The sequence below is a fragment of the Miniopterus natalensis genome, chromosome 15 (assembly GCF_054644295.1).
Source record: "Miniopterus natalensis isolate mMinNat1 chromosome 15, mMinNat1.hap1, whole genome shotgun sequence".
In the NCBI taxonomy this organism is placed as follows: domain Eukaryota; kingdom Metazoa; phylum Chordata; class Mammalia; order Chiroptera; family Miniopteridae; genus Miniopterus; species Miniopterus natalensis.
Genome location: NC_142095.1, coordinates 53665018 through 53686505, shown reverse-complemented (window position 1 = coordinate 53686505; position 21488 = coordinate 53665018).

Sequence of the window (21488 nt, the reverse complement as noted above, 5' to 3'; positions counted from 1 at the left end):
GAATTTACACAGCGTTTTGAGAGCACCAACATGCTTCAAGCTGAAACTGCTACAAGGTGTGTGTAGCATGCAGAAAGAAGGCTTGTCATTTCAAAGAAAGAAGTGGAAACCAAAATCCAGGTAGTGAAACGAGCACACCAGTATGGGAGATGTGCATGTGGACAGTTTCAAGCAGCAGTTGTTTGTGAACACTTGGAGACAGCGCTGTGAAAAAATTTCGTACGAAGCGGGATTTGGCCAAAGATGAAACACCTTCCAAAACCAACCCTAAAGAACTTAGCCAAACAATGAATGTTGCAACAAGCTCCTGCAGGAAAGGTGCTTCTATGAGACAACCCCCGAGCAGGTAGCTACATTCTGCACAGTACAAAATGCAAATGAATTCCAGGCTGAAAACTCACTCCAGAAGGATGAAATGCATGTGTTTCTCTCTGAAAGAACACTCTGCCACTAGGCTTTTGCTTGCTCCTTCAAAGTCTTTGTAGAAACATGTGTTTTCACTGCTGGAATACGTTTTGGGATGCATTGTTCCAATCTCTTGCAAGCCTCATGTTGTTTCTTACACAATGTGGAAAAACAAGGAGTATGTTTCCCAAATCACTTGAAATCCAGGAAAACGCACACTACATCACTCTTGCTCAAACACGATCTTTCTCCTAATGTGTTGAGAACATTCAAGAAACCAGAAAAGAAGGGTATTTTGATGTGAATTTCAGATGGCTATGTACAAAAGGACATTTCTATTGGTTGCAGAGTGCAAAACCATGATTGACCCCATGTTCTCCATGAAAACTTTATATTTCCAAGTGACCTGAAGTAAGACTTTCACAAAAAGATGTGTTTGCGTGTCTGTGGTGAAAGGAGCTCTAACTAGTGTATTCAGTGCTGGAGAGTAACACACTGTACAGAATTTACACAGCGTTTTGAGAGCACCAACATGCTTCAAGCTGAAACTGCTACAAGGTGTGTGTAGCATGCAGAAAGAAGGCTTGTCATTTCAAAGAAAGAAGTGGAAACCAAAATGCATGTAGTGAAACGAGCACACCAGTATGGGAGATGTGCATGTGGACAGTTTCAAGCAGCAGCTGTTTGTGAACACTTGGAGACAGCGCTGTGAAAAAATTTCGTACGAAGCGGGATTTGGCCAAAGATGAAACACTTTCCAAAACCAACCCTAAAGAACTTAGCCAAACAATGAATATTGCAACAAGCTCCTGCAGGAAAGGTGCTTCTATGAGACAAGCCCCTAGCAGGTAGCTACATTCTACACAGTACAAAATGCAAATGAATTCCACGCTGAAAACTCACTCCAGAAGGATGAAATGCATGTGTTTCTCTCTGAAAGAACACTCTGACATTAGGCTTTTGCTTGCTCCTTCAAATTCTTTGTAGAAACATGTGTTTTCACTACTGGAATACGTTTTGGGATGCATTGTTCCAATCTCTTGCAAGCCTCATAATGTTTCTTACACAATGTGGAAAAACAAGGAGTATGTTTCCCAAATCACTTGAAATCCAGGAAAACGCACACTACATCACTCTTGCTCAAACACGATCTTTCTCCTAATGTGTTGAGAACATTCAAGAAACCAGAAAAGAAGGGTATTTTGATGTGAATTTCAGATGGCTATGTATAAAAGGACATTTCTATTGGTTGCAGAGTGCAAATCCATGATTGACCTCATGTTCTCCATGAAAACCTTACATTTCCAAGTGACCTGAAGTAGGACTTTCACAAAAAGATGTGTTTGCGTGTCTGTGGTTTAGGGAGCTCTAAGTAGTGTATTCAGTGCTGGAGAGTAACACAGCTACAGAAGTTACACAGCGTTTTGAGAGCACCAACATGCTTCAAGCTGAAACTGATACAAGGTGTGTGTAGCATGCAGAAAGAAGGCTTGTCATTTCAAAGAAAGAAGTGGAAACCAAAATGCATGTAGTGAAACGAGCACACCAGTATGGGAGATGTGCATGTGGACAGTTTCAAGCAGCAGCTCTTTGTGGACACTTGGAGACAGCGCTGTGAAAAATTTTCGTACGAAGCGGGATTTGGCCAAAGTTGAAAGACCTTCCAAAACCAACCCTAAAGAACTTAGCCAAACAATGAATGTTGCAACAAGCTCCTGCAGGAAAGGTGCTTCTATGAGACAAGCCCCAAGCAGGTAGCTACATTCTGCACAGTACAAAGTGCAAATGAATTCCAGGCTGAAAACTCACTCCAGAAGGATGAAATGCATGTGTTTCTCTCTGAAAGAACACTCTGCCACTAGGATTTTGCTTCCTCCTTCAAAGTCTTTGTAGAAACATGTGTTTTCACTGATGGAATACATTTTGGGATGCATTGTTCCAATCTCTTGCAAGCCTCATGCTGTTTCTTACACAATGTGGAAAAACAAGGAGTATGTTTCCCAAATCACTTGAAATCCAGGAAAACGCACACTACATCACTCTTGCTCAAACACTATCTTTCTCCTAATGTGTTGAGAACATTCAAGAAACCAGAAAAGAAGGGTATTTTGATGTGAATTTCAGATGGCTATGTATAAAAGGACATTTCTATTGGTTGCAGAGTGCAAATCCATGATTGACCTCATGATCTCCATGAAAACCTTACATTTCCAAGTGACCTGAAGTAGGACTTTCACAAAAAGATGTGTTTGCGTGTCTGTGGTTTAGGGAGCTCTAAGTACCGTATTCAGTGCTGGAGAGTAACACAGCTACAGAAGTTACACAGCGTTTTGAGAGCACCAACATGCTTCAAGCTGAAACTGCTACAAGGTGTGTGTAGCATGCAGAAAGAAGGCTTGTCATTTCAAAGAAAGAAGTGGAAACCAAAATGCATGTAGTGAAACGAGCACACCAGTATGGGAGATGTGCATGTGGACAGTTTCAAGCAGCAGCTCTTTGTGGACACTTGGAGACAGCGCTGTGAAAAATTTTCGTACGAAGCGGGATTTGGCCAAAGTTGAAAGACCTTTCAAAACCAACCCTAAAGAACTTAGCCAAACAATGAATGTGCAACAAGCTCCTGCAGGAAAGGTGCTTCTATGAGACAAGCCCCGAGCAGGTAGCTACATTCTGCACAGTACAAAATGCAAATGAATTCCAGGCTGAAAACTCACTCCAGAAGGATGAAATGCATGTGTTTCTCTCTGAAAGAACACTCTGCCACTAGGCTTTTGCTTGCTCCTTCAAAGTCTTTGTAGAAACATGTGTTTTCACTGCTGGAATACGTTTTGGGATGCATTGTTTCAATCTCTTGCAAGCCTCATGTTGTTTCTTAGACAGTGTGGAAAAACAAGGAGTATGTTTCCGAAATCACTTGAAATCCAGGAAAACACACACTGCATCAGTCTTCTTCAAACACGCTCTATCTCCTAATGTGTTGTGAACTTTCAAGAAACCAGAAAAGAAGGGCATTTTGCAGTGAAACTCAGTCGGGCATGTCCAATAGGTCATTTCTATTGGTAGTAGAGTGCAACAGCATGATTGACTTCGTTTTCTCCATGAAACCCTTACATTTCCAAGGGACCTGAAGTAGGACTTTCACCAAAGGCTGTGTTTGCGTGTCTGTGGTGAAAGGAGCTCGAAGTTGTGTATTCAGTGCTGGAGAGTAACACACTCTACATAGGTTACACAGCGTTTTGAGAGCACCAACATGCTTCAAACTGAAACTGCCACAAGGTGTGTGTAGCATGCAGAAAGAAGGCTTGTCATTTCAAAGAAAGAAGAGAAAACCAAAATCCAGGTAGTGAAACGAGCACCCCAGTAGGGGAGATGTGCATGTGGACAGTTTCAAGCAGCAGCTCTTTGTGGACACTTGGAGACAGCGCTGTGAAAAATTTTCGTACGAAGCGGGATTTGGCCAAAGGTGAAAGACCTTTCAAAACCAACCCTAAAGAACTTAGCCAAACAATGAATGTTGCAACAAGCTCCTGCAGGAACGGTGCTTCTATGAGACAAGCCCCGAGCAGGTAGCTACATTCTGCACAGTACAAAATGCAAATGAATTCCAGGCTGAAAACTCACTCCAGAAGGATGAAATGCATGTGTTTCTCTCTGAAAGAACACTCTGCCACTAGGCTTTCGCTTGCTCCTTCAAAGTCTTTGTAGAAACATGTGTTTTCCCTGCTGGAATACGTTTTGGGATGGATTGTTCCAATCCCTTGCAAGCCTCATGTTGTTTCTTACACAATGTGGAAAAACAAGGAGTATGTTTCCCAAATCACTTGAAATCCAGGAAAACGCACACTACATCACTCTTGCTCAAACACGATATTTCTCCTAATGTGTTGAGAACATTCAAGAAACCAGAAAAGAAGGGTATTTTGATGTGAATTTCAGATGGCTATGTACAAAAGGACATTTCTATTGGTTGCAGAGTGCAAAACCATGATTTACCTCATGTTCTCCATGAAAACCTTACATTTCCAAGTGACCTGAAGTAAGACTTTCACAAAAAAATGTGTTTGCGTGTCTGTGGTGAAAGGCGCTCTAACTAGTGTATTCAGTGCTGGAGAGTAACACAGCCTACAGAAGTTACACAGCGTTTTGAGAGCACCAACATGCTTCAAGCTGAAACTGCTACAAGGTGTGTGTAGCATGCAGAAAGAAGGCTTGTCATTTCAAAGAAAGAAGTGGAAACCAAAATGCATGTAGTGAAACGAGCACACCAGTATGGGAGATGTGCATGTGGACAGTTTCAAGCAGCAGCTCTTTGTGAACACTTGGAGACAGCGCTGTGAAAAAATTTCGTACGAAGCGGGATTTGGCCAAAGATGAAAGACCTTCCAAAACCAACCCTAAAGAACTTAGCCAAACAATGAATGTTACTACAAGCTCCTGCAGGAAAGGTGCTTCTATGAGACAAGCCCCGAGCAGGTAGCTACATTCTGCACAGTACAAAATGCAAATGAATTCCAGGCTGAAAACTCACTCCAGAAGGATGAAATGCATGTGTTTCTCTCTGAAAGAACACTCTGCCACTAGGCTTTTGCTTGCTCCTTCAAAGTCTTTGTAGAAACATGTGTTTTCACTGCTGGAATACGTTTTGGGATGCATTGTTCCAATCCCTTGCAAGCCTCATGTTGTTTCTTACACAATGTGGAAAATCAAGGACTATGTTTCCCAAATCACTTGAAATCCAGGAAAACGCACACTACATCACTCTTGCTCAAACACGATCTTTCTCCTAATGTGTTGAGAACATTCAAGAAACCAGAAAAGAAGGGTATTTTGATGTGAATTTCAGATGGCTATGTACAAAAGGACATTTCTATTGGTTGCAGAGTGCAAAACCATGATTGACCTCATGTTCTCCATGAAAACTTTACATTTCCAAGTGACCTGAAGTAAGACTTTCACAAAAAGATGTGTTTGCGTGTCTGTGGTGAAATGAGCTCTAACTAGTGTATTCAGTGCTGGAGAGTAACACACTGTACAGAATTTACACAGCGTTTTGAGAGCACCAACATGCTTCAAGCTGAAACTGATACAATGTGTGTTTAGCATGCAGAAAGAAGGATTGTCATTTCAAAGAAAGAAGTGGAAACCAAAATGCATGTAGTGAAACGAGCACACCAGTATGGGAGATGTGCATGTGGACAGTTTCAAGCAGCAGCTCTTTGTGGACACTTGGAGACAGCGCTGTGAAAAATTTTCGTACGAAGCGGGATTTGGCCAAAGTTGAAAGACCTTCCAAAACCAACCCTAAAGAACTTAGCCAAACAATGAATATTGCAACAAGCTCCTGCAGGAAAGGTGCTTCTATGAGACAAGCCCCGAGCAGGTAGCTACATTCTGCACAGTACAAAATGCAAATGAATTCCAGGCTGAAAACTCACTCCAGAAGGATGAAATGCATGTGTTTCTCTCTGAAAGAACACTCTGCCACTAGGATTTTGCTTCCTCCTTCAAAGTCTTTGTAGAAACATGTGTTTTCACTGATGGAATACATTTTGGGATGCATTGTTCCAATCTCTTGCAAGCCTCATGCTGTTTCTTACACAATGTGGAAAAACAAGGAGTATGTTTCCCAAATCACTTGAAATCCAGGAAAACGCACACTACATCACTCTTGCTCAAACACGATCTTTCTCCTAATGTGTTGAGAACATTCAAGAAACCAGAAAAGAAGGGCATTTTGATGTGAATTTCAGATGGCTATGTATAAAAGGACATTTCTATTGGTTGCAGAGTGCAAATCCATGATTGACCTCATGATCTCCATGAAAACCTTACATTTCCAAGTGACCTGAAGTAGGACTTTCACAAAAAGATGTGTTTGCTTGTCTGTGGTTTAGGGAGCTCTAAGTACCGTATTCAGTGCTGGAGAGTAACACAGCTACAGAAGTTACACAGCGTTTTGAGAGCACCAACATGCTTCAAGCTGAAACTGATACAAGGTGTGTGTAGCATGCAGAAAGAAGGCTTGTCATTTCAAAGAAAGAAGTGGAAACCAAAATGCATGTAGTGAAACGAGCACACCAGTATGGGAGATGTGCATGTGGACAGTTTCAAGCAGCAGCTCTTTGTGGACACTTGGAGACAGCGCTGTGAAAAATTTTCGTACGAAGCGGGATTTGGCCAAAGGTGAAAGACCTTTCAAAACCAACCCTAAAGAACTTAGCCAAACAATGAATGTTGCAACAAGCTCCTGCAGGAACGGTGCTTCTATGAGACAAGCCCCGAGCAGGTAGCTACATTCTGCACAGTACAAAATGCAAATGAATTCCAGGCTGAAAACTCACTCCAGAAGGATGAAATGCATGTGTTTCTCTCTGAAAGAACACTCTGCCACTAGGCTTTCGCTTGCTCCTTCAAAGTCTTTGTAGAAACATGTGTTTTCCCTGGTGGAATACGTTTTGGGATGCATTGTTCCAATCCCTTGCAAGCCTCATGTTGTTTCTTACACAATGTGGAAAAACAAGGAGTATGTTTCCCAAATCACTTGAAATCCAGGAAAACGCACACTACATCACTCTTGCTCAAACACGATCTTTCTCCTAATGTGTTGAGAACATTCAAGAAACCAGAAAAGAAGGGTATTTTGATGTGAATTTCAGATGGCTATGTACAAAAGGACATTTCTATTGGTTGCAGAGTGCAAAACCATGATTTACCTCATGTTCTCCATGAAAACCTTACATTTCCAAGTGACCTGAAGTAAGACTTTCACAAAAAAATGTGTTTGCGTGTCTGTGGTGAAAGGCGCTCTAACTAGTGTATTCAGTGCTGGAGAGTAACACACTGTACAGAATTTACACAGCGTTTTGAGAGCACCAACATGCTTCAAGCTGAAACTGCTACAAGGTGTGTGTAGCATGCAGAAAGAAGGCTTGTCATTTCAAAGAAAGAAGTGGAAACCAAAATGCATGTAGTGAAACGAGCACACCAGTATGGGAGATGTGCATGTGGACAGTTTCAAGCAGCAGCTCTTTGTGAACACTTGGAGACAGCGCTGTGAAAAAATTTCGTACGAAGCGGGATTTGGCCAAAGATGAAAGACCTTCCAAAACCAACCCTAAAGAACTTAGCCAAACAATGAATGTTGCTACAAGCTCCTGCAGGAAAGGTGCTTCTATGAGACAAGCCCCGAGCAGGTAGCTACATTCTGCACAGTACAAAGTGCAAATGAATTCCAGGCTGAAAACTCACTCCAGAAGGATGAAATGCATGTGTTTCTCTCTGAAAGAACACTCTGCCACTAGGCTTTTGCTTGCTCCTTCAAAGTCTTTGTAGAAACATGTGGTTTCACTGCTGGAATACGTTTTGGGATGCATTGTTTCAATCTCTTGCAAGCCTCATGCTGTTTCTTACACAATGTGGAAAAACAAGGAGTATGTTTCCCAAATCACTTGAAATCCAGGAAAACGCACACTACATCACTCTTGCTCAAACACGATCTTTGTCCTAATGTGTTGAGAACATTCAAGAAACCAGAAAAGAAGGGTATTTTGATGTGAATTTCAGATGGCTATGTACAAAAGGACATTTCTATTGGTTGCAGAGTGCAAAACCATGATTGACCTCATGTTCTCCATGAAAACCTTACATTTCCAAGTGACCTGAAGTAAGACTTTCACAAAAAGATATGTTTGCGTGTCTGTGGTGAAAGGAGCTCTAACTAGTGTATTCAGTGCTGGAGAGAAACACACTGTACAGAATTTACACAGCGTTTTGAGAGCACCAACATGCTTCAAGCTGAAACTGCTACAAGGTGTGTGTAGCATGCAGAAAGAAGGCTTGTCATTTCAAAGAAAGAAGTGGAAACCAAAATCCAGGTAGTGAAACGAGCACACCAGTATGGGAGATGTGCATGTGGACAGTTTCAAGCAGCAGTTGTTTGTGAACACTTGGAGACAGCGATGTGAAAAAATTTCGTACGAAGCGGGATTTGGCCAAAGATGAAACACCTTCCAAAACCAACCCTAAAGAACTTAGCCAAACAATGAATGTTGCAACAAGCTCCTGCAGGAAAGGTGCTTCTATGAGACAACCCCCGAGCAGGTAGCTACATTCTGCACAGTACAAAATGCAAATGAATTCCAGGCTGAAAACTCACTCCAGAAGGATGAAATGCATGTGTTTCTCTCTGAAAGAACACTCTGACACTAGGCTTTTGCTTGCTCCTTCAAAGTCTTTGTAGAAACATGTGTTTTCACTGCTGGAATACGTTTTGGGATGCATTGTTCCAATCTCTTGCAAGCCTCATGTTGTTTCTTACACAATGTGGAAAAACAAGGAGTATGTTTCCCAAATCACTTGAAATCCAGGAAAACGCACACTACATCACTCTTGCTCAAACACGATCTTTCTCCTAATGTGTTGAGAACATTCAAGAAACCAGAAAAGAAGGGTATTTTGATGTGAATTTCAGATGGCTATGTACAAAAGGACATTTCTATTGGTTGCAGAGTGCAAAACCATGATTGACCCCATGTTCTCCATGAAAACTTTATATTTCCAAGTGACCTGAAGTAAGACTTTCACAAAAAGATGTGTTTGCGTGTCTGTGGTGAAAGGAGCTCTAACTAGTGTATTCAGTGCTGGAGAGTAACACACTGTACAGAATTTACACAGCGTTTTGAGAGCACCAACATGCTTCAAGCTGAAACTGCTACAAGGTGTGTGTAGCATGCAGAAAGAAGGCTTGTCATTTCAAAGAAAGAAGTGGAAACCAAAATGCATGTAGTGAAACGAGCACACCAGTATGGGAGATGTGCATGTGGACAGTTTCAAGCAGCAGCTGTTTGTGAACACTTGGAGACAGCGCTGTGAAAAAATTTCGTACGAAGCGGGATTTGGCCAAAGATGAAACACTTTCCAAAACCAACCCTAAAGAACTTAGCCAAACAATGAATATTGCAACAAGCTCCTGCAGGAAAGGTGGTTCTATGAGACAAGCCCCTAGCAGGTAGCTACATTCTACACAGTACAAAATGCAAATGAATTCCACGCTGAAAACTCACTCCAGAAGGATGAAATGCATGTGTTTCTCTCTGAAAGAACACTCTGACATTAGGCTTTTGCTTGCTCCTTCAAATTCTTTGTAGAAACATGTGTTTTCACTACTGGAATACGTTTTGGGATGCATTGTTCCAATCTCTTGCAAGCCTCATAATGTTTCTTACACAATGTGGAAAAACAAGGAGTATGTTTCCCAAATCACTTGAAATCCAGGAAAACGCACACTACATCACTCTTGCTCAAACACGATCTTTCTCCTAATGTGTTGAGAACATTCAAGAAACCAGAAAAGAAGGGTATTTTGATGTGAATTTCAGATGGCTATGTATAAAAGGACATTTCTATTGGTTGCAGAGTGCAAATCCATGATTGACCTCATGTTCTCCATGAAAACCTTACATTTCCAAGTGACCTGAAGTAGGACTTTCACAAAAAGATGTGTTTGCGTGTCTGTGGTTTAGGGAGCTCTAAGTAGTGTATTCAGTGCTGGAGAGTAACACAGCTACAGAAGTTACACAGCGTTTTGAGAGCACCAACATGCTTCAAGCTGAAACTGATACAAGGTGTGTGTAGCATGCAGAAAGAAGGCTTGTCATTTCAAAGAAAGAAGTGGAAACCAAAATGCATGTAGTGAAACGAGCACACCAGTATGGGAGATGTGCATGTGGACAGTTTCAAGCAGCAGCTCTTTGTGGACACTTGGAGACAGCGCTGTGAAAAATTTTCGTACGAAGCGGGATTTGGCCAAAGTTGAAAGACCTTCCAAAACCAACCCTAAAGAACTTAGCCAAACAATGAATGTTGCAACAAGCTCCTGCAGGAAAGGTGCTTCTATGAGACAAGCCCCAAGCAGGTAGCTACATTCTGCACAGTACAAAGTGCAAATGAATTCCAGGCTGAAAACTCACTCCAGAAGGATGAAATGCATGTGTTTCTCTCTGAAAGAACACTCTGCCACTAGGATTTTGCTTCCTCCTTCAAAGTCTTTGTAGAAACATGTGTTTTCACTGATGGAATACATTTTGGGATGCATTGTTCCAATCTCTTGCAAGCCTCATGCTGTTTCTTACACAATGTGGAAAAACAAGGAGTATGTTTCCCAAATCACTTGAAATCCAGGAAAACGCACACTACATCACTCTTGCTCAAACACTATCTTTCTCCTAATGTGTTGAGAACATTCAAGAAACCAGAAAAGAAGGGTATTTTGATGTGAATTTCAGATGGCTATGTATAAAAGGACATTTCTATTGGTTGCAGAGTGCAAATCCATGATTGACCTCATGATCTCCATGAAAACCTTACATTTCCAAGTGACCTGAAGTAGGACTTTCACAAAAAGATGTGTTTGCGTGTCTGTGGTTTAGGGAGCTCTAAGTACCGTATTCAGTGCTGGAGAGTAACACAGCTACAGAAGTTACACAGCGTTTTGAGAGCACCAACATGCTTCAAGCTGAAACTGCTACAAGGTGTGTGTAGCATGCAGAAAGAAGGCTTGTCATTTCAAAGAAAGAAGTGGAAACCAAAATGCATGTAGTGAAACGAGCACCCCAGTAGGGGAGATGTGCATGCGGACAGTTTCAAGCAGCAGCTCTTTGTGGGCACTTGGAAAGAGGGCTGTGAAAAAAATTCGTACGAAGCGGATTTGGACAAAGCTGAAAGACCTTCCAAAACCAACCCTAAAGAACTTAGCCAAACAATGAATGTTGCAATAAGCTCCTGCAGGAAAGGTGCTTCTATGACACAACCCCCAAGCAGGTAGCTACATTCTGCACAGTACAAATGCATATTAATTCCAGGCTGAAAATTCACTCCAGAAAGATGAAATGTGTGTGTTTTTCTTGGAAAGAACACTCAGCCATTGGCTTTTGCTTGCTCCTTGAAAGTCTTTGTGGAAACGTGTGCTTTCACGGCTGGGGTACGTTTTGGGATGCATTTTTTCAATCTCTTGCAAGCCTCATGTTACTTACACAATGTGGAAAAATAAGGAGTATGTTTCCCAAATCACTTGAAATCTAGGGAAACGCATACTGCATCACGCTTGCTCAAACACGCTCTTTCTCCTAATGTGTTGAGAACGTTCAAGAAACCAGAAAACAAGGGCATTTTGCAGTGAAACTCAGTCGGGCATGTCCAAGAGGTCATTTCTATTGGTAGTAGAGTGCAACAGCATGATTGACTTCGTTTTCTCCATGAAACCCTTACATTTCCAAGGGACCTGAAGTAGGACTTTCACGAAAGGCTGTGTTTGCGTGTCTGTGGTGAAAGGAGCTCGAAGTTGTGTATTCAGTGCTGGAGAGTAACACACTCTACATAGGTTACACAGCGTTTTGAGAGCACCAACATGCTTCAAACTGAAACTGCCACAAGGTGTGTGTAGCATGCAGAAAGAAGGCTTGTCATTTCAAAGAAAGAAGAGAAAACCAAAATCCAGGTAGTGAAACGAGCACCCCAGTAGGGGAGATGTGCATGTGGACAGTTTCAAGCAGCAGCTTTTTGTGGCCACTTGGAAAGCGGGCTGTGAAAAAATTTCGTACGAAGCGGATTTGGACAAAGCTGAAAGACCTTCCAAAACCAACCCTAAAGAACTTAGCCAAACAATGAATGTTGCAACAAGCTCCTGCAGGAAAGGTGTTTCTATGACACAACCCCCGAGCAGGTAGCTACATTCTGCACAGTACAAAATGCATATGAATTCCAGCATGAAAACTCACTCCAGAAGGATGAAATGCATGTTTCTCTCTGAAAGAACACACAGCCACTAGGCTTTTGCTTGCTCCTTCCAAATCTTTGAAGAAACGTGTGTTTTACTGCTGGAATACGTTTAAGGATGCATTGTTTCAATCTCTTGCAAGCCTCATGTTGTTTCTTAGACAGTGTGGAAAAACAAGGAGTATGTTTCCGAAATCACTTGAAATCCAGGAAAACACACACTGCATCAGTCTTCTTCAAACACGCTCTATCTCCTAATGTGTTGTGAACTTTCAAGAAACCAGAAAAGAAGGGCATTTTGCAGTGAAATTCAGACGGGTATGTACAAGAGTTCATTCCTATTGGTTGCAGAGTGCAAAAGCAAGATTGACTTCATGTTCTCCATGAAACCCTTACATTTCCAAGTGAAAAGAGGTAGGACTTTCACCAAAGTATTTGTTTGCGTGTCTGTGGTGAAAGGAGCTCTAAGTTGTGTATTCAGTGCTGGAGAGTGACACACTCTACGCAGGTTACTCAGGGTTTTAAGAGCACCAACATGCTGCAAACTGAAACTGCTACAAGGTGTGTGTACCATGCAGAAAGAAGGCTTGTCATTTCTAAGAAAGAAGAGGAAACCAAAATCCAGGTAGTGAAATGAGCACCCCAGTAGGGGAGATGTGCATGCGGACAGTTTCAAGCAGCAGCTCTTTGTGGGCACTTGGAAAGAGGGCTGTGAGAAAAATTCGTACGAAGCGGATTTGGACAAAGCTGAAAGACCTTCCAAAACCAACCCTAAAGAACTTAGCCAAACAATGAATGTTCCAATAAGCTCCTGCAGGAAAGGTGCTTCTATGACACAACCCCCGAGCAGGTAGCTACATTCTGCACAGTACAAAATGCATATGAATTCCAGCATGAAAACTCACTCCAGAAGGATGAAATGCATGTTTCTCTCTGAAAGAACACACAGCCACTAGGCTTTTGCTTGCTCCTTCCAAATCTTTGAAGAAACGTGTGTTTTACTGCTGGAATACGTTTAAGGATGCATTGTTTCAATCTCTTGCAAGCCTCATGTTGTTTCTTAGACAGTGTGGAAAAACAAGGAGTATGTTTCCGAAATCACTTGAAATCCAGGAAAACACACACTGCATCAGTCTTCTTCAAACACGCTCTATCTCCTAATGTGTTGTGAACTTTCAAGAAACCAGAAAAGAAGGGCATTTTGCAGTGAAATTCAGACGGGTATGTTCAAGAGTTCATTCCTATTGGTTGCAGAGTGCAAAAGCAAGATTGACTTCATGTTCTCCATGAAACCCTTACATTTCCAAGTGAAAAGAGGTAGGACTTTCACCAAAGTATTTGTTTGCGTGTCTGTGGTGAAAGGAGCTCTAAGTTGTGTATTCAGTGCTGGAGAGTGACACACTCTACGCAGGTTACTCAGGGTTTTAAGAGCACCAACATGCTGCAAACTGAAACTGCTACAAGGTGTGTGTACCATGCAGAAAGAAGGCTTGTCATTTCTAAGAAAGAAGAGGAAACCAAAATCCAGGTAGTGAAATGAGCACCCTAGTAGGGGAGATGTGCATGCGGACAGTTTCAAGCAGCAGCTCTTTGTGGGCACTTGGAAAGAGGGCTGTGAGAAAAATTCGTACGAAGCGGATTTGGACAAAGCTGAAAGACCTTCCAAAACCAACCCTAAAGAACTTAGCCAAACAATGAATGTTCCAATAAGCTCCTGCAGGAAAGGTGCTTCTATGACACAACCCCCGAGCAGGTAGCTACATTCTGCACAGTACAAATGCATATTAATTCCAGGCTGAAAATTCACTCCAGAAGGATGAAATGTGTGTGTTTTTCTTGGAAAGAACACTCAGCCATTGGCTTTTGCTTGCTCCTTGAAAGTCTTTGTGGAAACGTGTGCTTTCACGGCTGGGGTACGTTTTGGGATGCATTTTTTCAATCTCTTGCAAGCCTCATGTTACTTACACAATGTGGAAAAATAAGGAGTATGTTTCCCAAATCACTTGAAATCTAGGGAAACGCACACTGCATCACTCTTGCTCAAACACGCTCTTTCTCCTAATGTGTTGAGAACATTCAAGAAACCAGTAAACAAGGGCATTTTGCAGTGAAACTCAGTCGGGCATGTCCAAGAGGTCATTTCTATTGGTAGTAGAGTGCAACAGGATGATTGACTTCGTTTTCTCCATGAAACCCTTACATTTCCAAGGGACCTGAAGTAGAACTTTCATCAAACGCTGTGTTTGCGTGTCTGTGGTGAAAGGAGCTCTAAGTTGTGTATTCAGTGCTGGAGAGTAACACACTCTACATAGGTTACACAGCGTTTTGAGAGCACCAACATGCTTCAAACTGAAACTGCCACAAGGTGTGTGTAGCATGCAGAAAGAAGGCTTGTCATTTCAAAGAAAGAAGAGAAAACCAAAATCCAGGTAGTGAAACGAGCACCCCAGTATGGGAGATGTGCATGTGGACAGTTTCAAGCAGCAGCTCTTTGTGGCCACTTGGAAAGAGGGCTGTGAAAAAATTTCGTACGAAGCGGATTTGGACAAAGCTGAAAGACCTTCCAAAACCAACCCTAAAGAACTTAGCCAAACAATGAATGTTGCAATAAGCTCCTGCAGGAAAGGTGCTTCTATAACACAACCCCCGAGCAGGTAGCTACATTCTGCACAGTACAAAATGCATATGAATTCCAGCATGAAAACTCACTCCAGAAGGATGAAATGCATGTTTCTCTCTGAAAGAACACACAGCCACTAGGCTTTTGCTTGCTCCTTCCAAATCTTTGAAGAAACGTGTGTTTTACTGCTGGAATACGTTTAAGGATGCATTGTTTCAATCTCTTGCAAGCCTCATGTTGTTTCTTAGACAGTGTGGAAAAACAAGGAGTATGTTTCCGAAATCACTTGAAATCCAGGAAAACACACACTGCATCAGTCTTCTTCAAACACGCTCTATCTCCTAATGTGTTGTGAACTTTCAAGAAACCAGAAAAGAAGGGCATTTTGCAGTGAAATTCAGACGGGTATGTACAAGAGTTCATTCCTATTGGTTGCAGAGTGCAAAAGCAAGATTGACTTCATGTTCTCCATGAAACCCTTACATTTCCAAGTGAAAAGAGGTAGGACTTTCACCAAAGTATTTGTTTGCGTGTCTGTGGTGAAAGGAGCTCTAAGTTGTGTATTCAGTGCTGGAGAGTGACACACTCTACGCAGGTTACTCAGGGTTTTAAGAGCACCAACATGCTGCAAACTGAAACTGCTACAAGGTGTGTGTACCATGCAGAAAGAAGGCTTGTCATTTCTAAGAAAGAAGAGGAAACCAAAATCCAGGTAGTGAAATGAGCACCCCAGTAGGGGAGATGTGCATGCGGACAGTTTCAAGCAGCAGCTCTTTGTGGGCACTTGGAAAGAGGGCTGTGAGAAAAATTCGTACGAAGCGGATTTGGACAAAGCTGAAAGACCTTCCAAAACCAACCCTAAAGAACTTAGCCAAACAATGAATGTTCCAATAAGCTCCTGCAGGAAAGGTGCTTCTATGACACAACCCCCGAGCAGGTAGCTACATTCTGCACAGTACAAAATGCATATGAATTCCAGCATGAAAACTCACTCCAGAAGGATGAAATGCATGTTTCTCTCTGAAAGAACACACAGCCACTAGGCTTTTGCTTGCTCCTTCCAAATCTTTGAAGAAACGTGTGTTTTACTGCTGGAATACGTTTAAGGATGCATTGTTTCAATCTCTTGCAAGCCTCATGTTGTTTCTTAGACAGTGTGGAAAAACAAGGAGTATGTTTCCGAAATCACTTGAAATCCAGGAAAACACACACTGCATCAGTCTTCTTCAAACACGCTCTATCTCCTAATGTGTTGTGAACTTTCAAGAAACCAGAAAAGAAGGGCATTTTGCAGTGAAATTCAGACGGGTATGTACAAGAGTTCATTCCTATTGGTTGCAGAGTGCAAAAGCAAGATTGACTTCATGTTCTCCATGAAACCCTTACATTTCCAAGTGAAAAGAGGTAGGACTTTCACCAAAGTATTTGTTTGCGTGTCTGTGGTGAAAGGAGCTCTAAGTTGTGTATTCAGTGCTGGAGAGTGACACACTCTACGCAGGTTACTCAGGGTTTTAAGAGCACCAACATGCTGCAAACTGAAACTGCTACAAGGTGTGTGTACCATGCAGAAAGAAGGCTTGTCATTTCTAAGAAAGAAGAGGAAACCAAAATCCAGGTAGTGAAATGAGCACCCCAGTAGGGGAGATGTGCATGCGGACAGTTTCAAGCAGCAGCTCTTTGTGGGCACTTGGAAAGAGGGCTGTGAGAAAAATTCGTACGAAGCGGATTTGGACAAAGCTGAAAGACCTTCCAAAACCAACCCTAAAGAACTTAGCCAAACAATGAATGTTCCAATAAGCTCCTGCAGGAAAGGTGCTTCTATGACACAACCCCCGAGCAGGTAGCTACATTCTGCACAGTACAAAATGCATATGAATTCCAGCATGAAAACTCACTCCAGAAGGATGAAATGCATGTTTCTCTCTGAAAGAACACACAGCCACTAGGCTTTTGCTTGCTCCTTCCAAATCTTTGAAGAAACGTGTGTTTTACTGCTGGAATACGTTTAAGGATGCATTGTTTCAATCTCTTGCAAGCCTCATGTTGTTTCTTAGACAGTGTGGAAAAACAAGGAGTATGTTTCCGAAATCACTTGAAATCCAGGAAAACACACACTGCATCAGTCTTCTTCAAACACGCTCTATCTCCTAATGTGTTGTGAACTTTCAAGAAACCAGAAAAGAAGGGCATTTTGCAGTGAAATTCAGACGGGTATGTACAAGAGTTCATTCCTATTGGTTGCAGAGTGCAAAAGCAAGATTGACTTCATGTTCTCCATGAAACCCTTACATTTCCAAGTGAAAAGAGGTAGGACTTTCACCAAAGTATTTGTTTGCGTGTCTGTGGTGAAAGGAGCTCTAAGTTGTGTATTCAGTGCTGGAGAGTGACACACTCTACGCAGGTTACTCAGGGTTTTAAGAGCACCAACATGCTGCAAACTGAAACTGCTACAAGGTGTGTGTACCATGCAGAAAGAAGGCTTGTCATTTCTAAGAAAGAAGAGGAAACCAAAATCCAGGTAGTGAAATGAGCACCCCAGTAGGGGAGATGTGCATGCGGACAGTTTCAAGCAGCAGCTCTTTGTGGGCACTTGGAAAGAGGGCTGTGAGAAAAATTCGTACGAAGCGGATTTGGACAAAGCTGAAAGACCTTCCAAAACCAACCCTAAAGAACTTAGCCAAACAATGAATGTTCCAATAAGCTCCTGCAGGAAAGGTGCTTCTATGACACAACCCCCGAGCAGGTAGCTACATTCTGCACAGTACAAATGCATATTAATTCCAGGCTGAAAATTCACTCCAGAAGGATGAAATGTGTGTGTTTTTCTTGGAAAGAACACTCAGCCATTGGCTTTTGCTTGCTCCTTGAAAGTCTTTGTGGAAACGTGTGCTTTCACGGCTGGGGTACGTTTTGGGATGCATTTTTTCAATCTCTTGCAAGCCTCATGTTACTTACACAATGTGGAAAAATAAGGAGTATGTTTCCCAAATCACTTGAAATCTAGGGAAACGCACACTGCATCACTCTTGCTCAAACACGCTCTTTCTCCTAATGTGTTGAGATCATTCAAGAAACCAGTAAACAAGGGCATTTTGCAGTGAAACTCAGTCGGGCATGTCCAAGAGGTCATTTCTATTGGTAGTAGAGTGCAACAGGATGATTGACTTCGTTTTCTCCATGAAACCCTTACATTTCCAAGGGACCTGAAGTAGAACTTTCATCAAACGCTGTGTTTGCGTGTCTGTGGTGAAAGGAGCTCTAAATTGTGTATTCAGTGCTGGAGAGTAACACACTCTACATAGGTTACACAGCGTTTTGAGAGCACCAACATGCTTCAAACTGAAACTGCCACAAGGTGTGTGTAGCATGCAGAAAGAAGGCTTGTCATTTCAAAGAAAGAAGAGAAAACCAAAATCCAGGTAGTGAAACGAGCACCCCAGTAGGGGAGATGTGCATGTGGACAGTTTCAAGCAGCAGCTCTTTGTGGCCACTTGGAAAGAGGGCTGTGAAAAAAATTCGTACGAAGCGGATTTGGACAAAGCTGAAAGACCTTCCAAAACCAACCCTAAAGAACTTAGCCAAACAATGAATGTTGCAATAAGCTCCTGCAGGAAAGGTGCTTCTATAACACAACCCCCGAGCAGGTAGCTACATTCTGCACAGTACAAAATGCATATGAATTCCAGCATGAAAACTCACTCCAGAAGGATGAAATGCATGTTTCTCTCTGAAAGAACACACAGCCACTAGGCTTTTGCTTGCTCCTTCCAAATCTTTGAAGAAACGTGTGTTTTACTGCTGGAATACGTTTAAGGATGCATTGTTTCAATCTCTTGCAAGCCTCATGTTGTTTCTTAGACAGTGTGGAAAAACAAGGAGTATGTTTCCGAAATCACTTGAAATCCAGGAAAACACACACTGCATCAGTCTTCTTCAAACACGCTCTATCTCCTAATGTGTTGTGAACTTTCAAGAAACCAGAAAAGAAGGGCATTTTGCAGTGAAATTCAGACGGGTATGTACAAGAGTTCATTCCTATTGGTTGCAGAGTGCAAAAGCAAGATTGACTTCATGTTCTCCATGAAACCCTTACATTTCCAAGTGAAAAGAGGTAGGACTTTCACCAAAGTATTTGTTTGCGTGTCTGTGGTGAAAGGAGCTCTAAGTTGTGTATTCAGTGCTGGAGAGTGACACACTCTACGCAGGTTACTCAGGGTTTTAAGAGCACCAACATGCTGCAAACTGAAACTGCTACAAGGTGTGTGTACCATGCAGAAAGAAGGCTTGTCATTTCTAAGAAAGAAGAGGAAACCAAAATCCAGGTAGTGAAATGAGCACCCCAGTAGGGGAGATGTGCATGCGGACAGTTTCAAGCAGCAGCTCTTTGTGGGCACTTGGAAAGAGGGCTGTGAGAAAAATTCGTACGAAGCGGATTTGGACAAAGCTGAAAGACCTTCCAAAACCAACCCTAAAGAACTTAGCCAAACAATGAATGTTCCAATAAGCTCCTGCAGGAAAGGTGCTTCTATGACACAACCCCCGAGCAGGTAGCTACATTCTGCACAGTACAAAATGCATATGAATTCCAGCATGAAAACTCACTCCAGAAGGATGAAATGCATGTTTCTCTCTGAAAGAACACACAGCCACTAGGCTTTTGCTTGCTCCTTCCAAATCTTTGAAGAAACGTGTGTTTTACTGCTGGAATACGTTTAAGGATGCATTGTTTCAATCTCTTGCAAGCCTCATGTTGTTTCTTAGACAGTGTGGAAAAACAAGGAGTATGTTTCCGAAATCACTTGAAATCCAGGAAAACACACACTGCATCAGTCTTCTTCAAACACGCTCTATCTCCTAATGTGTTGTGAACTTTCAAGAAACCAGAAAAGAAGGGCATTTTGCAGTGAAATTCAGACGGGTATGTACAAGAGTTCATTCCTATTGGTTGCAGAGTGCAAAAGCAAGATTGACTTCATGTTCTCCATGAAACCCTTACATTTCCAAGTGAAAAGAGGTAGGACTTTCACCAAAGTATTTGTTTGCGTGTCTGTGGTGAAAGGAGCTCTAAGTTGTGTATTCAGTGCTGGAGAGTGACACACTCTACGCAGGTTACTCAGGGTTTTAAGAGCACCAACATGCTGCAAACTGAAACTGCTACAAGGTGTGTGTACCATGCAGAAAGAAGGCTTGTCATTTCTAAGAAAGAAGAGGAAACCAAAATCCAGGTAGTGAAATGAGCACCCCAGTAGGGGAGATGTGCATGCGGACAGTTTCAAGCAGCAGCTCTTTGTGGGCACTTGGAAAGAGGGCTGTGAGAAAAATTCGTACGAAGCGGATTTGGACAAAGCTGAAAGACCTTCCAAAACCAACCCTAAAGAACTTAGCCAAACAATGAATGTTCCAATAAGCTCCTGCAGGAAAGGTGCTTCTATGACACAACCCCCGAGCAGGTAGCTACATTCTGCACAGTACAAAATGCATATGAATTCCAGCATGAAAACTCACTCCAGAAGGATGAAATGCATGTTTCTCTCTGAAAGAACACACAGCCACTAGGCTTTTGCTTGCTCCTTCCAAATCTTTGAAGAAACGTGTGTTTTACTGCTGGAATACGTTTAAGGATGCATTGTTTCAATCTCTTGCAAGCCTCATGTTGTTTCTTAGACAGTGTGGAAAAACAAGGAGTATGTTTCCGAAATCACTTGAAATCCAGGAAAACACACACTGCATCAGTCTTCTTCAAACACGCTCTATCTCCTAATGTGTTGTGAACTTTCAAGAAACCAGAAAAGAAGGGCATTTTGCAGTGAAATTCAGACGGGTATGTTCAAGAGTTCATTCCTATTGGTTGCAGAGTGCAAAAGCAAGATTGACTTCATGTTCTCCATGAAACCCTTACATTTCCAAGTGAAAAGAGGTAGGACTTTCACCAAAGTATTTGTTTGCGTGTCTGTGGTGAAAGGAGCTCTAAGTTGTGTATTCAGTGCTGGAGAGTGACACACTCTACGCAGGTTACTCAGGGTTTTAAGAGCACCAACATGCTGCAAACTGAAACTGCTACAAGGTGTGTGTACCATGCAGAAAGAAGGCTTGTCATTTCTAAGAAAGAAGAGGAAACCAAAATCCAGGTAGTGAAATGAGCACCCTAGTAGGGGAGATGTGCATGCGGACAGTTTCAAGCAGCAGCTCTTTGTGGGCACTTGGAAAGAGGGCTGTGAGAAAAATTCGTACGAAGCGGATTTGGACAAAGCTGAAAGACCTTCCAAAACCAACCCTAAAGAACTTAGCCAAACAATGAATGTTCCAATAAGCTCCTGCAGGAAAGGTGCTTCTATGACACAACCCCCGAGCAGGTAGCTACATTCTGCACAGTACAAATGCATATTAATTCCAGGCTGAAAATTCACTCCAGAAGGATGAAATGTGTGTGTTTTTCTTGGAAAGAACACTCAGCCATTGGCTTTTGCTTGCTCCTTGAAAGTCTTTGTGGAAACGTGTGCTTTCACGGCTGGGGTACGTTTTGGGATGCATTTTTTCAATCTCTTGCAAGCCTCATGTTACTTACACAATGTGGAAAAATAAGGAGTATGTTTCCCAAATCACTTGAAATCTAGGGAAACGCACACTGCATCACTCTTGCTCAAACACGCTCTTTCTCCTAATGTGTTGAGAACATTCAAGAAACCAGTAA